The sequence below is a fragment of the Rhamphochromis longiceps genome, linkage group LG13, assembly GCF_057381845.1.
Source record: "Rhamphochromis longiceps isolate RC_006_pf linkage group LG13, R_longiceps_female_GT1.1, whole genome shotgun sequence".
Taxonomy (NCBI): domain Eukaryota; kingdom Metazoa; phylum Chordata; class Actinopteri; order Cichliformes; family Cichlidae; genus Rhamphochromis; species Rhamphochromis longiceps.
Genome location: NC_140569.1, coordinates 21465591 through 21487420, shown reverse-complemented (window position 1 = coordinate 21487420; position 21830 = coordinate 21465591). Strand labels below are relative to the sequence as shown.

The 21830-nt window shown below is 36.4% G+C and overlaps 1 protein-coding gene and 1 long non-coding RNA gene across 2 annotated transcripts in view; both read right to left on the bottom strand.

Annotated features, from left to right (window-relative positions):
- LOC146655798 (neurexin-1a-like) overlaps positions 1 to 21830 on the bottom strand; it is a 282074-nt gene that overhangs the window by 235209 nt on the left and 25035 nt on the right. The window lies entirely within an intron of this gene.
- Positions 18084 to 21828, bottom strand: LOC146655799 (uncharacterized). Its single transcript, XR_014914365.1, has 5 exons — positions 21349 to 21828; positions 20200 to 20450; positions 19867 to 20032; positions 19651 to 19746; positions 18084 to 19199 (listed from the first exon to the last, which is right to left on the bottom strand). It is a non-coding gene; the product is annotated as an uncharacterized LOC146655799 (long non-coding RNA).

Sequence of the window (21830 nt, the reverse complement as noted above, 5' to 3'; positions counted from 1 at the left end):
GGCTTAGGGAGGGTCGGCCATATGCCACGACCGGTTGGGGTGAGGGGAGGAAGACAGGACAAAGACATGCTGTAGAAGAGAGCCAGAAGTTAATAATAACTAATAACTGAATGCAAAGAGGTGTATAAACACATAATATTTTCAATATTCAATTTTATTTTATATATTAATGCCTAGAAAACTGGATTCCTAGCATCCTCAGTGACCGTGTGACTCCTAGTAAGTTTTAAAAATCAATAATGAATGGCTTTCATTACACCAGCTTCTAAACTGTTTATTTTAAGCTGTATTTTAAATTTCAGTCTAGGTATGGATATTACAAATCAGGATTTTAATGCTGTGGTTGGGACATTGAGTCATGTGATAATGACAGAAAATCAAAAAATATATATATATTTTTAAATCTGAGTTTGTTTTGAGATTCCTAAAGATCAACTTCACAGAAATACCTGTTTTTCTCGTTAAGCTCCACCAACTTAAAACCAGCAAGAGAAAGACACAAAAAACCCGGAAACAATCAAAAACAGGAATTCTAAATATGAAATAACCAAAACCATTTTAACGTTGCCACAGAAAAGAATGCATTACTGTAAAATCCCAGAATTCAGAGTATTGTAATTAGTTTTAAAAGAGGAGAAGGCGCAGTCGTGAATTTCTCCGTCAAATGATCACTGATGGAATACACAGAACTGTGACGGAATCTAATTTCCAATTAATATCGCAAACGACATGACAATTGTTGGCTGATAACGAACTCTAATGAGGAATAATTTTCACAGGCAATTTCCACACTCAGAAAGTTATGAATTATGTTCTGTACGAGGCCACAAAAGTAACAGTTTTGCGTTTAAGTGGTCAGATCACGGCTCCACAGACCTGACTGCTGCCTCGACACAATGCCTCCCCAGTCAGCACTATAAAGCCCATTATTTATATTGCACCACTGCATGGTGAGGATTGGTGCAAGGCTGGTGACATTAAAAACTAGGACAAGCAAGAATACCGAGTGGTGGTGGGTGTTCTAACATCCCAAAGATTGGTTTCCTCACTTCATCTGCCACTTTACTGAATATTCCCTTTATTCTTGCGTTAGCACCCTGTTTCCATCCTCCCTGTCCCCCCGGCTCGCCTCCCTCTCTTCTGACCTCCTTTTGAGCGACTGTGGTCCTTGCAGTCCACACATCGAGTCATTAATAACACTCTCTGCTCTGTTTTTCCTGCCAAACAGAGCAGTGCTTTCCTGTCATCCTGACATAAATTAATTCCCCTTATTTATCTTCTGGCACCAAGGCCGGCATAGGCAGAATAACTGTTTATGGATAAAAAGGACAAAGAATTATAGATGGTGTGTTCTTGATGACAGGGCCATTTGTTTCTCAAATAAGACTCAAGATAAAGTTCATAACAATCATTCTGATACTAGAAATCCTTTGTCAGCTTACTTCTCCTCTTATCAATCTCTGACTGCGGGGTTAGTGTGTGTGTGAATATGTGTGTGTGTTACTCTAATTATGTTTGCATGCTAGAAAGTAAACGTGAAATGGTTTTATTGTTTGCGGTGGTTTCAGTGTTGTTATTTTTCATTTAGGTACAATTAAATCACGTGGACCGATGCTGTCCTTGACAAAAACATTTTTAAAACGTTTACATTTTTACAGATGAGAAAACTGCTTTTGCTAATTTAAATGAGAGCTTCTGCTTTGTATTTGAGCCAAAAATGCAAGGGCTACTAAAAACACTGCAGAAAAATGGACGGGCATAAAAATAGGTTGATAATGAGAACAGTCCATCAACTGATCCACTCTAAAAGTGTAATCACACAATGCAATGCATATCATGTCAGAGCACATTTGACCCCAAAAGTCCAGTTTGTTTGACTAGTGTGATCACTGAGTACTGTGGCCTGGCCTGCTTGAAGAGGTGGCTCATGGCCAAGCACAGGACCTAATATTTCTGCAAAACACAGGCATCCTGCAAATAGCTTTGTTAAGTACTCATTTGAACGTCCTTTTGACTGGCTGGGCACATCTCCATTTTTTTTTAACCTGGCACATACGGTATGCCGGGGTTGAAGACATAAGTGAACTATCTTTTACCATCATTTCAATGATAGATCAGCACAGGAGCCCAGAGATTCTCACATTATACAGACGGAGATGCTGCAGTTTGAAAAGGCAAGGCAAGGCAAGTTTATTTGTATAGCACAATTCAACAACAAGGTGATTCAAAGTGCTTTACAGAGACATTAGAAACAAAAACAAATAAAAAGCATGATTTAAAATTGATTAAAACAAGCAAACAAACAAAACAGTATATAAAATCAAAACAGATAAAATCAGAACAGTAGATAAAATCAGTAGTTAAATGTAAGTTTTGAAATTTAAGCTAAAAATGTGGATTTGGTGCTTTATTCAAATGCAGCTGAGAATAGGAGAGTCTTCAACCTGGATTTAAATAAACTGAGTGTTTCAGCTGATCTGAGGCTTTCTGGGAGTTTGTTCCAGATATAAGGAGCATAAAAGCTGAATGCAGCTTCTCCGTGTCTGGTTCTGATTCTGGGAACTGATAAAAGACCGGATCCAGATGACCTGAGGGATCTGGAAGGTTCATACTGGGTCAGGAGGTCACTGATGTATTTTGGTCCTAAACCAGGGGTGTCAAACTCCAGGCCTCGGGGGCCAGTGTCCTGCAGGTTTTAGATCTCACCCAGGGTCAACACACCTGAATCAAATGATTAGTTCATTCCAGGCTTCTGGAGAACTTCAAGACATGTTGAGGAGGTATTTTAGCCATTTAAATCAGCTGTCTTGGATCAAGGACACATCTAAAACCTGCAGGACACCGGCCCTCGAGGCCTGAAGTTCGACACCTGTGTCCTAAACCATTCAGGGCTTTATAGACCAGCATCAGAACTTTAAAGTTTATCCTCTGACGGACAGGCAGCCAGTGTAAAAGATGACATTTCCTGGAGAAGACTTAAAAAAAAACTAATCAATAGCTTTGTTTCCTTTTTCAACTTTTTCTATTCCTATACCAGCATTGTCGCAGAGCTTTTATTTCTTTGCGGCGACACCTATCATGTTTAACTACAGCGGCCACCGGGGAACCTGAAGCATCATTTTAAAAGGCTGCAGGGCTTTGGTTACGTCACAGTTGGCTACATAACATAACAAGAAATGCAATGATCATAAACTAAGTGAAGACTCGAAGGGGAGTGGGGAAGGTGAAAATTATGCTTGGGTACAATGCAAGGCAAACACTTGGGTTCATGCTAAAAAAAAAACCTTGAGATTGGATCTTAATTTGAAATTGTTCTTAAACATATTCATTGACTGTATAAACATACAATAAATGGTTGTTTAATATGGAAACCCTTAACAAATTTCTTTCTTTGTTATTTTGTTGGATGTCTTTGTGCTATTCATTGTGCACCGACACTGTCAAAAACCTACAATCTTATTGAGTCATCTTTATCAGAGTTTTACAAGAAATCTGGGCCAAATAACTTTTGGTCAGTTGCTGAATCCGTCAGCGATCTACTTCACAGTAAAACCTCAAAATGATCCACAATTTGGTTGTGTGTTCTTTATCAAACAGCCAAACACACTGGTGTCAGTCCACTTTCATTACAGTCCAATGGCTCTCTGATGCAGCTTGCATTAAATTTAATTGTCTAACACTCCCCTGTAGAGTAGCCACTAGCATGGCACCCTATTATGGGAACTCTGTAATTGAAAATGATGCTTATCATCAGCTAATTAACGACAATATTGTCACTGCAAGGAAATCATAATCCAAACATTTTGACATTTTTGTGTCACCAGTGGAGAATTACTTGTGGCAAATAATTTATAAACCCTAACGTCACTTTAAAAAAAAAAAAATCCTCAAGAACTTTAGTTCCCAATAATCCCACAGTGCATCAGTCCTGAGACAATGAACAGTGCGGACTCTGAGGCCCTCGGTGTATATACTGGTCCCAGAGCAGTAGGAGCACCAGCATCTTGTCATTTAAATCTAAGCTACTCCAGCTCCACTGACAGTGAGAAATGGATTTAATAGCCAGAGAACAGCTTGTCAGCAGTCTGAAAAACCACAATGTTAGGAGACTTGTTTTTACCCATCTGAAGATCCCTAGGGTGCTGCAGTGGGAGGGATACTGGAAAGATTGGAAAACAGTGATGTCAACATAAATAGCATTTAGTTTCTTGCTTATCTTGTTTGGTCTGTTGTTGTATGTTCTTGATTTGTTTTGTAATGCATGACTATGAGGGGTCCTATGACATGAATGAGTCTTTGTGTAAAATTGTGCAGATGGGTTACGTGTATCATGACAGAGAACACAGATGCTGCACGTATATAGTAAATTAAAGTCTTTGGGCTGTTTGCTGTTGATAATGTGTTATATTGCAGCTAATTACTTCACTGTTCCAAGTGTGTAATGAAATGACTCACTGAGGTAGAATTTGATTATATTTAAAAGCTGACAAAATGACAATGATGCCGCCTTGCCAACATTTAAAGCCAAACGCACCGTACCTCTGAAATAAGCATGCCATTTCACAACAAAGTACTCAGGCCTTTCACACAAATAAGAGTGAAAAGGAAAGATGGAGCACAGATGCATGAAATCCTGCCTTTTAGAGGATAAATGTCAATTTTCTAGCCAATGCAATGTTTCTTTTCTCTTTTTTCAAGGAGTACTTGGAAATAATTTCGCTGATAATCTGCCTCAAGGTAGGCTCAAGGCTCATGCATTGCTGTACCTGTATAAGAAGATATTTACACCGTGTCTATACTGGAGGCGTAATGCGAGCAGCATGTTATCAGAGCAGCAGCAGCTGCTTCGGTGCTCTGTCTGCGTTTACACAGGATGCTTTCAGACGCAGTACTGAATTGTAGGTCACCCATGTTTTAAAAGCACTCAGAGCCCAATACACATTCACTGTAGTTACACCCGTAAAATGCAGGAAAATAGACTTGGAGTGTAAAAATACACTTTGGGTCACGCTTAGAGGCACAGAGTGGGAGTGAAATGCTGAATGTGTATAGGGCCAACTTGATTAAAAGAGAAGTATTTCTGTTCCCTCAGATAGTTGACTAAAAGATTTTCTCTGTAGACATACCATCAGGTGGAACAGGAAGCCAATCAGGACTCCGTCAGGTTTATCGCAGCTTTACTGGACCCGAGGTGAAACAGCATTTGAGGATTCTCTACTTTTGTTACAAGAAGCTTCATGTAGTGTTGTGCTGCAAAACTTTCCATCAAAGCAGCTTTAAGATGCAGCAATGTGAGCAAGGTAGGTCTGTGGCTCTCTAAGCCATTATTGTGTGGAGCCCTATCTAGCTGTCGTCTCTCTAGGGGAACAGTAGGCAGCTCAGGGGCGTGTTGTTATATTTCACACTTAATGATGTGCAAGGCATCCTTAGCTCTTATCTGCAAGCCTATTTTAGTCACTGACATAGCCTCTGAATTACACCTTAACAGCAAATGCAGCTCTTACTCTGTTAAATGCTACATGCATTATTCTCTTAGAAACATGACAATGACAATCACAGATAATGATGCAAATATAACTCAACCAATTTAAGACATTCAGTCAATACCTACACAAATATGTGATGAATGTTTTGACACCAACTTTCATTTTTTAAACTTTCTACTTATTATGTTGTTTATAATGTTTAAATATTTACAATTTTCCAGGATGTTTTTACATCATGTGCATATATCTGCACATTATAGGTTTAGCCCCTTGAACTCCACGCAGAATAGCAACAATATTACTAAATTTATTTTAAAGTTATGTTTCTTTTTGTGTTCTAGCACAGTGTATTACACTATATGAAAATCTATTTTCACACATTGCTTGGGGTTCCTAACATATACCGTAATTATCAAACCATTTGTGCTATTGTGCATAAATTACTTTCACTTTTTCTTGGATGTACATGCAAGAATGTTTAATACATGACATGACCGGCCTCTTATTTATTTAGTCATTGGTTTATTATATATATTTATTACCAATCAGGCCAAGTGATCTTCAAATATGGTCATACTTTTATTACTTCTATTTCAAAGACAGAAAACATGTAAAACTAAAGACATATTCTGACTTGATGTAGCATCATCATTTATAATTTAACAATTGAAAACAAAACAGTGTAGCTACAGTATTTCAAATGTATATAGAGCTATACTAGCATTTGCACAAACTGCATTGATCATTGTTCAGTAGGGCATTAGTTTAATCAGATATGCAAGATCTACATTAACTTGCTAACTAAAAACTTGATTTATGCAGGAATAAATTATTGTCTGTTTATACTTAACATGGGGAGAAGACTGACAGAGAATGTGAAAGGGAGATTTTTTTTTAACATTACCCTGGCTTTCTGTGGTTTTGCAGACAACTTGTATTAAACTTTGCTTTTTAATTTCCTGTGGGTGAAGTGAACATCCTGAAAGCCAGATATTAATTTAGCACGCAGGAAAAATGTGTGTGATCTCAATTATGCTAGGATAGGATGGCCCTGTGACACACCCTCACTATGTCATAGTATTTTTACGTGAAATCTTGCCTGTGATTACAAAACCGCAGTGAAACTAACAGGCACTAACTGCAGCGCTTGTCGAGCACTCTACACTTCAGAACAATGCCGAAAAAAAACATTTTTAGCAGAGCTCAGGGATAATGATTTCCCACATAATAGAAGAAATATGATAAACATCAGTGTACAATCTGCTGCACTCAGAGCAAAGTAAGTGTTTGTCACACAAAAGTCGGTCTATGAGAGATTAAAGTGCTACCTGAAATAATGGATTTTCAATGATTAGCCTTGCTTGTTTCTGGATAATCTCAAAGTTGATGCCATCCACAAATGCTATTTTACTTTTCAGGGTAAATTTAAAGACTTGCTGTGTTGCTACTTTGAGTCCCAGTAATGTGAAAATCTAGTCCCATAAACTCAAAATGATAAAGTCCAAGGATAAATAACAACTGACTGTGAACAAAACTGAAAAGTAATGGTGTAGCATGGGTTTATTCAGACAACCACTTTAATCTTTGGGAGCTTTAGCACGTTCATGAGAACATGGACATTTTGGCAGCTCCCCTGTGACCTTCACAGGGAGTGAATTACTACAGCAAGGCTATCTAAAGCAATCCTACTACAACAGCACAGCGTATCAAGAAACATGAGCAATATTAAGCATTAATAAAAGGTAAAATTGGTCAGTTCTATTTAAAACTATAAAAAAAAAACTTGATTTAAGCTCTTATTTTTCTAGTCTTTTGTTGCAATGTACAGACATACAACTGAGATTGTGTAATATAATCCTTCCTTTCATAGCTTAATTGTTGTGGGAAATTTCAGCCTGTACAAACGCACTTATCACTAAAACTGAGATCACAAAGAAACGTGATAGGTTATTAGTGCACTAAAGGGAATAACTCCAAATGAAACCACGAGTTTATTCTATAATTTATGAGAGGTGTGAATGCCACTAGAGGGAAACCAACAGTTTTAACTCATAAAGACACAGCTTGTATAATGTGATACACTTGTTGCTCTCCATTCGTTTAATAAAAGAGAAGGCAAATACTTTTAGATTTTCACCCTAACACTTCAAAAACAATATAATAAAGTATACTATAATATACAAAATAATAAAATAAATATATAGGATTGAACCTTTAGTTTGTAGCAAGGAGGTCATGCATTAATATAATCTGAGTTCAACAGTCTTGGGTCCAGTCATCCTTAAAAGTCAGAAGTGTTTTTTATTTTTGTGTACATACAAGTACGATCCATGCTTACTTCTGACTGTAGAATAATAATAATAATAATAATAATAATGATGATGATAATGATAAGAAGAAGAAGAAGAAGCTTTGTCTGTACGTTTTTTTCTCTTAAACTATTAACTCATTCACTGCCAGCCATTTTCAAATCCGGTAACTCCCCACTGCCAGGGTTTTTGAGCATTTTTACTCATTTTTGAAGAGCCACAGAAAACTGTGTGTTATGATCATATAAACGCTGAACCTACCAAAATGAAGAACAGACTCTCTTCTTTCATCCAAAAAAAAAAGCTTGTTTCTACCATTTTCCATTCTCTAGTAATCAGCTGTAGAAGAGAGGTGGGTTCCACCAAAAATGCCTGTTTTGACCAAAAAAAGGGAGAAAACGAGCTTTTTGTGAAAAATACATTTCAAGCAGAAAAGTGCCTTTGACACTAATATTTCTTGCTTTGTGACACCTCTAACATATAAAATAGTTTTTCACTTCTATAAAACAGAAATAACACTGAGAAAGGTTATGTTTTATCAAAACAATTTATTTACAAATATATGAAAAAATAAAATTCACTGACAAGCTGCCCGAGGTTGTATTCTGGCCCCTCCCATTGAAAAGCGTAATTGACGTCTATAGACGTCAATGGCAGTGAATGAGTTAAGAGATGCAGGATCCATATACGTGCAAATAACGCCAGTTTTTGAAATTTACGCACCTATAACACCTTCTCAAAGTATCTAATTTTTCAATTTCACAACAATAACTTCTAGTTAATATATACAGAAAACTGGGCATGATATATTATGGTGCCAAGACATGCCTAGAAACCACCTAGCAATGGTTAAATGACTTATTTTTAGCATATAAACAACTTCTACCACTTCCATTTTTTTTTTACTATATTCAGTTTACATATGTTTGCCAACAGCACAAAAAGGTCAAACAATATTGTACCATGGACATGTACTAATCTGTATAATGCTCGAAATGCTAATGCTAAAGCCATGTGATTTTTTTTTAAAACGAAGTGATCATTCTATTTTTCAAGCATGCAAATGTATATTTACAATCACTTTCACTGTGAGGTTTCAGGAAAAGAGGACAGATCTAATTACAGGGAAAACAATAAATTAAAAAAATAAAATAAAAACAAGTCAGCTGATATAAAATGTATTTTTCTGTTCCTTTAAGGCCCAATTTTATGAGCTACATTCATTGCTGAGTATCATCATGCTCCTCTTAACTTTCTAAAACAAAAATGAAATGAAAAACAGGAGTAGTGATGCCATTTTGATGTTTCTCTGAGATGGCTCTCATCCACAAACCAAATAAAAATGCACTGATAACTAGACTCTCATTGATAGAGCTGGATCAAGTGCAGCCGTGTAAACTCTCTCTCTCTCTTTGTCTCTCTGAGGACATGTGGGCAAAGCACAGGTGATTTGAATCCAAGAACCACACAGGGGAAAAAAGGCATAGCAGGAAATGAAAGAGAAGGGCAAATGAATAGCACAGAAGCAAATGCATGTACTTTCCCCCAAGTGAAAAGCATTACTTAGACAAGCATCAGCAGTAAAAGCAAAAAAAGATATTTCTGAACATAGTAATCATTCAACGCTACTTTGTTACAAAGCTCTGAGAGAGTATTTAAAGACATTACAGAACTGAATAATTACTTAAATGGTCTGAAATGTCTAAATAGGAATAAAAAAAAAGTGTAAACATGTTTTAAACAACATGTCTTCATTACATGCCATTAAGAAGTAAGATTATTGTGATTATTTTTTTGGCTTTATGACATAAATGTCAAAGTAAAAGATAGATATTTTGTATAAGTTGCTCATTTCCTGAACACTATGAATAAATATTAAATCGTATATTTACAGTTCATTCTAGTGTTTTACTTGGAAATGCAGTGTAACAGAGAAAGGTTGCGGAATATTTTCTGAGGTAGTTCATTAATTTTATCTCATCCATAAATGTTTCAATATAATTAATGACCAATAATATTGCTTTAAATTGAATTTACGATAACAAAATTAATTGGAATGAAAAACCCCAGCACTCTCTCATTAATGAAGAGTTGCTTTGTTAATATGACCAAAAGTAACCCCGTTCTAGCTTACCTTTTAGCAGTCAATTAGCACTGATCATCATATATGCATGTGCAGTCTTTAACGGCATTCTCAACGGAAGTCATTATTCTGATCCTCCATCACAAAACCACAAGTGGCTAACTATCAGGTATGAATGGAAATTAGGTTGCATGGCAGCAACAAAGAAAAAAGAAATCAGAGGTTTGCCTAACAGGAAACATTTGTCTAAAAGTCACTCTCCTCCAGCTGAAAGCATAAGCAAACTATAATGATTGATCGCAGCACATTGTGTCCATTAAAATTCATGACACTTGTAATCTGAGCTTCACTGGAGTGGCATAGATATAGGACTTTGTTTATAATTATACAAGGGACATGAGCAACTTGTTCAACAAAGATGGGGTACTCAGAAACGGAGGTTAATGAGAAACTGCTTCACTATGATGGTAAAAAGTGTTCCATTGTGCTCATTACACTGCCATGCACGTTTCTTTTTTGAATGGGGAGAAAATCTTACAGATTTTGAAGACAAAGCACAAAAAGAGAAAGGAAATATTTTATATTTATCAAAAGGGAATACAATTCTCCCTCTAAAGAATGGTTTTGTCCCTCGGGACATGTTGGTCTTGAGCATAATGACTCTCAGTGTAGACCTTCTGAGACAAATTGCCACTGACCCCCATGGATTTTCCAGGGCACACTCAATTGGAAATGGACTATTCAATTTCCCACAGGGAGCCTTGCCATTTCCTTGCAATGCATCACTGAAAAGGCATCTACTTTCGGTTTGGTCAGCTAGACAAAAATATTCAGCCAATGTTGTAACAATCACGCGAAATCTCTCGAGTCCTAATTAAAGTTTACATTTTATTCATTAATTAAACGAATAAATAATTGAAAGAAGGCAGATCTGTTTAGCTTTAAAGAGACCTTTAAAGAGCCTCCTCAGGAAAATGTATATAATGTAATGATGGCCAGTGTTGGTCAAGTTACTTGAAAAAAGTAATCAGTAACTAATTACGGATTACTCCCCCAAAAAGTAATCACATTACTTTACTGATTACTTATTTCCAAAAGTAATTAGTTACTTAGTTACTTTTTAAAACATGATTTATCCCCTATTGCTATTGCTTTATAGGTGATAAAGCGATAGATCTTTCAGCCCAATTCTACTTTTTCTGCATAATCCATCATACAAAATGTAATCAAATGGAAAAGTCTCTTTTTAAAACTTGTTTTATTAGTTTTAATCTTTTAACTTTATGCATCAAGCAAAAATTAAATTATATGCAACATTCTCTGACTGGAAGAAATTTGTTTAACATTTAAACCTATTTTCTGCACATTCTAGCACATAAAATTAAATAGGTTTTTGTGTTTACACTCAGTCTTTCAAATAAATGCAAGTGAAACACAGCAGAAAATAAATAAAATCAAAGACTCAGTGGTCCTGTTGCTCTATTTTCACCTGTTTAGCAGGAGTGGGCCAGGCGGATGTTTGCGCTGGTGCGGTCAGTGGAAGATTCTGTGGCAGCGCACTCGGTGCTTGCTCGGAGGTTTAGGGGTTTTTTTTCGCTGTAAAAATAAGTTTTCTTCCCACGCAGTGAGCAGAGGATGCTAATGTTTTTGTCACTTTTTACGGAATCAAACTCAAAATAAGGTCAGTACTTCCACGCGTTAAACGCTGCACGGTCATACTCTCCCGCACTCTATATATTATCCATTGTTGATCTGCACACAGCTGTTGCCACGAATGTCGCACTCACGTCATTGTCATGAGACACTCTCGCAAAAAAATCACGGCTTTAGTAACACAGTAACGCAGTAACGCAGCGTGCTTACGGGAAAGTAACAGTAATCTAATGAGCTTTTTTGCAATAGTAACTTGTAACGCATTATTAGCAATTATACAAACTAGTACACAGCAGCATCAGCAAAGGCAAACGTCACAGTCAATGGATGTCCTAGTGTACAATATAGTTATTGAAACTAGTGACGGGGGTGGGATCATCTATAAGATAACAGTGCCATGACGGCAGAGAGAAGACTCCTGTACTCTGGGTGACAGCATTACAACAAGCAATTCTTAAGCCTATAAGAGTTATGTTTATGTGATCATTACTCAACCTAAAAAGAGTTCAAACTAGTTTTCTTGGTTTCAAGCTAGTTGTATTTATGATGTCACAAACTTGCTCACAGTAGGTGAAAAGGAGGGAGTCCACATAAAAAGTTTACTTAAATGAAAGATTATTTTAGTGATAAGGCCATCACTTTCATGCGTGTGGGGGGTTCTTTTTTTATTTAAATGTAATAATCATTCATATAAACCAACTACCAGATGTGGTGTTGGTTAAATGTATGTCAATGATCAGATCTTGACACAAAACTCTCATTATCAGGGATTGGCCATCACATCTGTGTTTATTTCCATAGATATCATACTTTAAATGACTATAATGCCAATGGAAAGAGAATACATGTACATTTATCTTAGAAAAACACACGAATATGTCATTCTGTAAGAGTGATTCTATATAAGTGAGTCATCCTTTGTCTTTAACACATCTGGAAGGAAACATTCAGGGTTTAAAGTGTAAAAAGGAGAAGATGAATGAAGTGTTGGGGGTGGGGTAGCAATCTCTTTGAAGGTGGCTAAACCAATGGTTTATGCTATCATAAATCACCTACACAAAGCAGCACCACAGTACAACACATTACTCTATAAACTTGTAGAACTTTAGCAGGTCTCATTTCACAGTACCTACTGCAAGGATAAATGTAATTTTAAACCATTTACAGTACATTCTAACAACACTTGGCAACGTTCCATCAGTGAAGGCCAGTAATAAGCCCATCATCCAAGATCTAAAGGCTAAAATACAACTAAACAAGCCACCATGCAAAGGATGCATTTCAAAGTCTACAGCTGAAGTATAAGTATCTACCTTTAATCTATTTTCTGCTACGATTCATCCACTTCCTTCTGGGGGCCAAGAAATAGAGTTTTTCATCACTACAGTCTCTCACCGGCATCAACCAGCGTTATTGATCGGGAGCAGATCTCCTTCCACTCTACCTGGGGAGCCAGATGAGCCTTGTCCATATTGATCCAACCTTTTTATTTTACATTCTATGTCACCCTTTCTTTAGGTCAGGGAAATTTATGCTTGTCATTTTTTATAGTAAATATTTGTTGGGAAACGTACTGATAACTATTATTTCAAAGTCTACTTTGGGATTTTGTTATGATTCACGATCAGCATGAGCCGTGAGAAAATGCTCCGACGTTCCAATTCCGTGACTTGAAGACAAGCAAGTATATACAAAATCTAAGTGTAACAACGTAACTAGTCCCTTTAAATTCATGAAGAAAATGAAAGAAAATTGTTTACATCGTTACATTTTAGTTCACACGCGTTTACTAACAGCTATACCTAGCATCCGCATTAATTAACATCACAGTCAATAATAGATGCACCTTACAAACAAAGTGTGGCTTTAAACTTAATTACAGTTAAGTGAGAGAGACTGCAGATATAGCAGGCAGATGTGGATGGTTTTACTTTTACAAGAATGTATTTATTAAATTATTATTATTATTATTATTATGTTTTTTGTCTACTGCCCATTACCTCTAATTTTAAAATGTATGCAATGTAGTAGTTATTGTTTTCTTAACTGACTGTCCATCCGACCGTCCATTCCCTTCTCTGTCCCAGCTGCCACAGGGCAAGAGGCAGGGTACACTCCGGACAGGTAGTCAGTCTGTGACAGGGCTAGCACGGAGAGACAGACAACCATTCTCCTTTAAATTCAAACCTATAGGCAATTGTAATCACCGGCTAACCTAACCGCACTAGGCAAGGCAAGGCAAGTTTATGTGTATAGCACAATTCAACAACAAGGTGATTCAAAGTGCTTTCCACTAACTGCATGTGTTGGAATCGTGGGAGGAAGCGGGAGTAGACGGAGAGACCCAACGAAAATACAGGGAAAACATGCAAAGTCCACACACTAAGGCCTCATCCAGATGGTGGTTTTGAACCCAGGATCTTTTTGCTGTGAGGCATCAGTGCTAACAATTAGCACTGTAAACTTTTCCCCATTGTTTATTGGAGGATTTTACCTAATTATTTCTAAGATGACCCGGTCATTTACATACAGCACAGTATTTGTTCTGTGAATCTCTAATCCAGGAACATCACCTGCTTGTGCAAAAAAAAAAGAAAAAAAAACACACATAGGTATACTGTCATAGCTTACTAATGAATTATTATGATGACGCTTAACTCATTTAGCTCACCCTCGCGCTAGCATTAATCATGTTTTCACACTGTTGTTATGAGGAAACTTGAGTGATGACACTGTATGTGTGAAAATAGTTTTGACAGAATTCCAGTTACATCCTCTTGACTCAGTGCATATACAGTACATGCTGCCACTTTATGCTGTCTCTGCAGTGGTCACTCACTTCTTTTTCCACAGAACAGTTGCACACGTGGGTCGTCAGCCCCCAGGGCTCTTTTGCCTGCAGCTACTAGAACCCTCAACCAAGTGTGCTTCCTCTTATAGTTTATTTACTGTGCTAGTGGATAAGCTTTGGAATCTGGGTTAGTCAGCAGGGATATTTGCTTGAGCTTAAAAAGTTAATGCTAAAACACTTAAGAAAATACATGAACAATGTTGCAGAAGCTGTATTTTTTTTTTAAATGAGTACAGTGTAATACAGATATACAGTTAATTAATTTCAAATGTGCATACTTTACATTGCCTGGAAGAAAGAGCTAGTGATTTGTATGCAGCATAAGCTTCAGTCAGGCTCTGACTGGGGTTTTCAGACCAGATGGTGATGCTATATATAAATGCCAAGACCTACAGACAAACATAGTTGAAAATTCTGAGTCAGCATCCCAAATAACACTTCCACTGACATTTCACATGATGAGAAATTACGATGACCACTTACTGTAAAGTGTTATTAACTTTAAGTGTGGCCTCCAGGAGAAGTATGAATCAAGACCTTCAGAAATTAACACTCAGGGCCACCTTTACTAAAGTATACCTGCTTTTCTTATTTTTGAAGTTAGTGTCTATTCACCAAGAAAAGAAAAACTGCCACAGATACTGTATACCTAATGTCTAAGAAACTAATCCTGTCAGTAGAGCTAAAGGAATTTCACAGACACTCTTCCAGGTTTCATGTGAACTTACAAAGGCAACATCTGTTGTTGATTCAACACACACCGCATGATATTGTGTAACCTGTCAGATAAAGAAGGCACAAAAGTCTTGACAGTTTCTGCACTCTGACATGCTGCTCCATGTTATCTAAAAAGTATTTCTTACTTTCTATTGCAACACTGTCACACACATGGATTCTGATTGTAGCCACGATAAGAAAGTATATAGTGCATTAAATTGCCTTTGGTTCATAACGCTGAATATTATTGTTTTTCATCATGCCTGCCTTTCTTATGATTCCGTCAACACTATCATACATTATAACAAATACAAACTCAAGAACAAATGCTTACTTTATAGTTTGATGCATGATTATGAATATTTGTGTTCTCATCCCAAAATATCATGTCATACTGCCAAAGCTGCTTGTCAAAGCTGCTGGCATCTGACATGATGACAGCTAGGGGTAGCAGTGGCTTAAGGTGCTGGTAGGGTTCCAAGGAGATTTTCTGAGATTTGTATTTAGCATTTTGGTTTATTTTGTTATCTGCGTTTTAGTTTCAGTAAAACATAGATATGTGATTTCATTCAATAATCATTTATTTTTGCTTGCTTTTAGTGACTAATTGGAGTATGCACCAAAAACTAATGGTTATGGTTGCGCAGCAAATCGACCTGATTAGGTTTAGAAACAGATCATGGGTGAGGGCTAAAATATGCCCATTTTTAAGATTAAGCCTGTACATTGTAAATGATGCTTGAGGTATTCAGTATGTTTAAATGCGATGACTAGGTATCCTGAACAAGCATATATGTTTGTGTGGATGGGAGCTGGATTCATGTCACCATTAACATAACCTGGTAGACAAGCTATCCCGTTAGTGCTAACACAAATTAAGTGCGACGCATGCAATCTTAAATCTTCATTCTAGTTAAACTACAAGAGTACGTTATGTAGTTCCTTAAAACTGTGTTAAAAACAACATAAACAACATAGACTGTTTTGTATAAATTGCTAATGCTACCGAGTCATAGGCAGTTAAAGTGTTAAAGTCAATATGTGACCCACCTGCCACTACAAACTTCAATACAAAAACTAATAAATCACTTTTTATATTAATAAAATAATAATATAACTGTACAGACTTTGGGTAATTTCAAACTGAATTTCTGTGATTACTGCTGCTTACCTGCAGTACCTCGATGACCCACCAGGGTCCCCAGGACACATTTCAGGCATCACTGGAATAATATAATTGCAGCTATATCTAACTGATCTATACCTGTTCATTTATATGTGTGCTGTACAAATATGTTGACAATGGGCACATTTTGCCTGTCATCTCACAAAATTGACAACTTTCCTGTAAGGACAGAAGAAATGTGGAAGATATAACCATCCCAACCTCTAAGCAGGCCCTGATCAAAAAACAACAACAAACATATTCCACTCGTCCGCCTTGTTTTCACATGCTGCTACACTGGCCATTGTGATGCCAGAAGTAAAAATGACAGCCATGGTTAGGCAACGAAGGATTTCAAAATCCATTACAAAACATTTTATTATGATGGCTAAAGATTATTAAAAAATGAGTTGAGTTTGAGATGTGAGATTGATGCTACAAACGAATTTCTTAACCCTGTAAAGCCTAAATAATGAATTAATTCCTAGAAGATTCAACTTCTTTAAACTGGAGGGTTTATTGAAGCTTCTGACAAATTTCACAATAAAAAAAAAAATTAAATAATAATTTTGCATATACTAGCTGTAATTTGTATCATGTTTCCGACTTTTCACTGGCCTGCGCTCGCGGTGTCCTCAACGATCCACACCCAAGTACACATCAGTTTGTCTCAGAGTCCCAACTTCTCTTTTCAGTACTGATGTCTCTCGTTCATACACACGTGCTTTTGAAATGCGCTCCTACACTCAAAACGTTCGTTTTAGGATTTTATGCATTTGGTAATTAAATAATTCCCAAACACAGCTGTCATTGAGGGAGCATAGCGATGCTGGGGTCTGTAAATTACATGCACGCCATTCCCAAGTCCACCTTAAACAGAGTTTTCTTGTGCACTCTGCATTTACACAAACACAGCATGGATACCCTCATACGAATGCAAGCTTTGACCTCTTCATATTTGATAGGCTCTTACAGCATTTGCAGCTATAGAAACTGTCAAACTCTCAATAATAACTCTAAATAAGCACTTGCGTTAAAATAAATGGATGGTTAAATTAAACAGAAAAATTGAGGCACCGTTTTTATTGACCTGAACACACTCTTATAGCACTATATGCTACTTTTAAGCTATATCTATTACTGGAAAATACTGATAATAATACAGATATTCTTTTATCAAATGTTCCTAGATTGCGAGATTAGATGGGATACTAGAATTGAATTTAGCTAATGCACCTCTCTAGCGTTTATGATGTTGGTTTTGACATGCGAAATCTCTGTCTTGAGTTTTTTCTGCCTCGTGTGGCTTTGTTCCATTTATGATTCACAGCATTTATCCAAAACACTTGCAAATCTTTGTTCAACTCTAAAGTCGTTGCTATTAATACCACACTGTAAAACCCAATAAGTTAATTTTACTCAAAACTTTTGGTGAAACTGATTACATAAAATATTTTAAGTAACTAAAACTTAAAAATAAAAGTTAAATAAACACACTTTATTTATTAGCTTTAGATAAATATTTTTAAGTACCATTGACAAATGTTTTTATGTTATATCCACATTTTTGGTTTAGTACTCTCTACTTGATATTTTGAGTTTCAAGTACAAATCTAGCTCAAGTAACTTTAAGGAATTAATTTTTAGTTTCAAAATGTTAACCATTTTAAGCTAATACAACTCAAAAATTTAAAAAACAAATGCTTGTAATATCCAAATCTACTGTGTTTTGAATTTGATATAAAAAAAGTGCCCAAAATAATTACACTTGTAAAAACATAAGACAGAAAACATAAATTCAAGTTACAAATTTATTGAGTTACTTTAACACATAGCCTTTCTAACAAAAAGCCCAAAGACATAAATCCACCACATTTTATAGGGAATAATGTCGGAAATTTTGGCACAAGGTTACAATATTAGAAATAAAGAAATTCACAACATGTTTTAAGAGTATTCAAATTTGATTAACACATGAGTATGGCCTGTTTATTAAAAAACAAACAAAAGGAAAAGAAAATCCTGCATTATTAGGTGGGAAAACCGAATGAAAGTAATAGTATAGTATAGTGCAGCTAATACACTGAAATATAATTGGTAACCTTTTTAATATGCCAATACTGTGGTTATGCAAAATGCACATTTGTAGAGTGCAATCACAGTCTCAACAACAAAGCAATAAAACATTAAATAGAAAAATACTTCTTTAGAGACATAAAACAAAGTGTTATAAACCTCCTTAGCGCCTTATGTCAGTTATGAATAGTTCAGGAGGAACGTTCCTTACGTGACATTCAAGATCCCACCTAGAAGCCAGAAATGTAGTGAGATTGTCCTTCATTTTCTCTATAGATTTACAGTTATCTGACTAAAAACACAATCAAAATCAACTAAAACACAAGTGATGTTGGGGGAAAAAAATAAATTAATAAAATAAAATCACCCCTTTTACTTTGTATGTGGCTTTTAGATAATGAAGTATGAAACAGAGTCTGCAAAGATTTCTTTATTCTATTCTCTCTTTTAAAAAAAAACAAACTTATCCAGACTTGGAAACATGATAAACTGAATTACTTGCTTTAACAGGCACTTGAGGGCTGTGTAGGAACCCTGGACATTATTCTGCTGCCAAAAGATCATTTTTAAGACTCAGCACTTTGGGCTTCAACTTCCCACCCTCCAGACCCATCAAAACGTTCTGAATGAAGTCAAAAATGTTGGCCAAACATTTTGGGTAGCTTAGGTGCAGGGCGTAGGTGAGTCCAAATATCACTAGAAATGCATCAGCCAGGGTGGTGAAAACAATGATCATGTTACCCTCGACCAAAACTGCAGTCTTCTCAGGGCAGAAGAATGTTGCATCGCTGGAATTGGCTCTGATCAGGAGTCGTCCAAGTGGCACTTCACTAATATCTGGTCTATCAGAATGCATCATCTACAGAAAACAAAATTACTTCATGTTAGTGCATTCCTATTTCTCTTAGTTTCATCTATACAAGTCACATTTCTGGATTATTACTAGCTCAGAAATCAATTGTTTGAACAACAAAAAAGCCACAACACACCAAAGATTTGAAAAAACAAACTGACAAAAATAGTACTTTTAGTAAAGCAAAGTCATACCTCTTCGTAGCAATAACAACAGAAAGTCAATAGGAGTTATATATTTTTTTCATTTGTATAGTGATGTATGGTTGGGCTAGGAACATTATAGAAGGTCTACACACATTAAAAACATGTAGTGTTTCCATTATGTGACATGGACACTGTTGTAGACAGATCCAAGCATGGAGATGCTTCTCAAACTCTCAAAGTGTCATAATGTTTTGAGAAATCTAAACAAGGATGCTACTAAGATATTGTTCACAACTTTGTCCAAAACTTACATCCCATGTTTTGATGAAGGTAGAGGTGTCTTCGTACAAATAGGCAGAGAGGGCATGAAGCACACCAGCACTTTGGGCATGGATATCAGCTTGTTCCTACATCACAAGAAAATTTTTATTTTAAATTATTGGCTAACCTAGTCAAGAATGGTAATTAAAATTGGAAAAATTGATCAAATTAAATAAAGCTCAAAAACAAGACAAAAACCCACTAACCTGGAGATTATAGCTTCTGAAGAGCTGAGACAGGACATCAGACACGTTCCCTGTGCAAACAGCTTTCTTTCTGAATAAGCTCTGGAGCCGGGGAGCATGTTGGTCCAACAGCATAAAAGTGGTTCTTCAGGTGGAGGTTTGTAATCCTGTGGAATTCTGCACAGATCTGAACACACAGGATACATTTGTGTTTACAAGTTTCAATTAGTCTATAAATCTTTGCAAAATACATCAAAATCCTTACACTCCAAAGGCATAATTTGTTCAGACAGGCCAGATAACAGGAGTTGATATAAAATACACCTTGTTAGATACATCTATATACATTCATACCTGGGACTGGGATTTCAGAGTAGGCCAGCAATCCAGGATCTGACCTACTGGTAGGTCATCATTGATGATCTCTTTGCATTGCAAGGCCAAAGTTGTGTGCATCAGCTTTGTAATCAGGATTCTTTTCACTTTTCTCGACTTCATCTACAATCTGTAGTCTTAGCTGGTCAAGGTAAACAGCATCTTCACCCCTGAAAATTTACTTCTGCCCTGGCATGGACATAACCGTAAAACACAGAAGACAAGACAGACTACACAGAGAACAGAAAAGACACATAACCAAGGAGACACAGATGAAACATAACCAGCCCAGAACTCAACTAAACCTTAACTAATAATAACAACAATACAAGAACTTCACCTCATTTCAATATAACATAAGAAAGCAAAACTACAAAATAAACTCAAAATGCTGGTTCACAGACCCAGCCCCTGACAGATAAAAAACTAAGTCTTTCACTAATGAACACTGGGCATCAGAATAAAATAAAACGAAAAAATAACTGTTTGGTAAATATATTATTGATGGATTCACCCTTAAGCTAACCTAAAATAGACCAGGCACAACAATTTTACAGTTCAGAAGATTCTACATTTCAACTTGGTATACATAACTATTTGCAATGTAAACCAAGTTCTACCGCGTAATTATGTAATGATTATTCACTGCTTTTGTAAGTATGTCCTGTGCCTACAATTTTGCTGCCCCAGTTTTAATATGTACAACTCCAGAGAACTAAACGTAAGTTTTAAGTTCCACCAGTTAGCAAATGGGTTAGCCAAAGTCAATATCCACGTATGCGCTAAGTGTGAAGCAGCGCAGCAGTGCATATTGATTCAACAATTTAACCACAAGGCAGTTTATAATCTGCAAATCCAGAAACGCCTTCTAAAGACTTCTTTTAAAATAGTAAGAGATTAGAAAAGTTATTAACACATTATTAGTCCCAGCCTCTGCTCGGACTAATAATGTGTTATACTAAATATGAGCTTATTAGCATAATTCATGCAAAACACTTTGGGGCCAAGCCAACATGGATAAAACGACGCATGCATGTAATTCTTAAATGCCTGCTAGAGTTGTACATTTATGACGATAAAAACCCATATTACAATGGAGAACTATAGTTTCAGAAAAATAAAACTTACCACAAAAGCGCTCCTGAAGATGCTGCAAAGGCGGTAAATGCAGCTAGCCAAGTGCAGAGCGTTAGCTGTTCCAGTTCAAAAGTCCGTAACATACCATAGCATGCCCTCCTTTATCCAGCGTCAAAGGCAATGCCGCAAAAAACCCCTTGACAAATGTTTTTATTTCTGTTCGGATATTAACGTTCCACAAGTTTCTTTCGGAGTAATGAGCGGGCATTCGCACTCGAAGCGAGGAATCCAAGATGGTTGCCAGCACTTCATAAAGAAACAGGTGGCGCACGTAGGTACGTACGTAGGCACGTAAGTGACGTCAGTGTTAAAACTCAAATTATTTGAGGGCAATGCCAGAAACTAATCAATATATTCAAGTACTGATAACTTGAAAAAACAAACTTGTTCAAACTACTCAAAAAATAAAGGTGTATGAACTTATAACAGGTTTTTAAGTAGTTGGAACTCATTTCATTTATCAAACTATTACT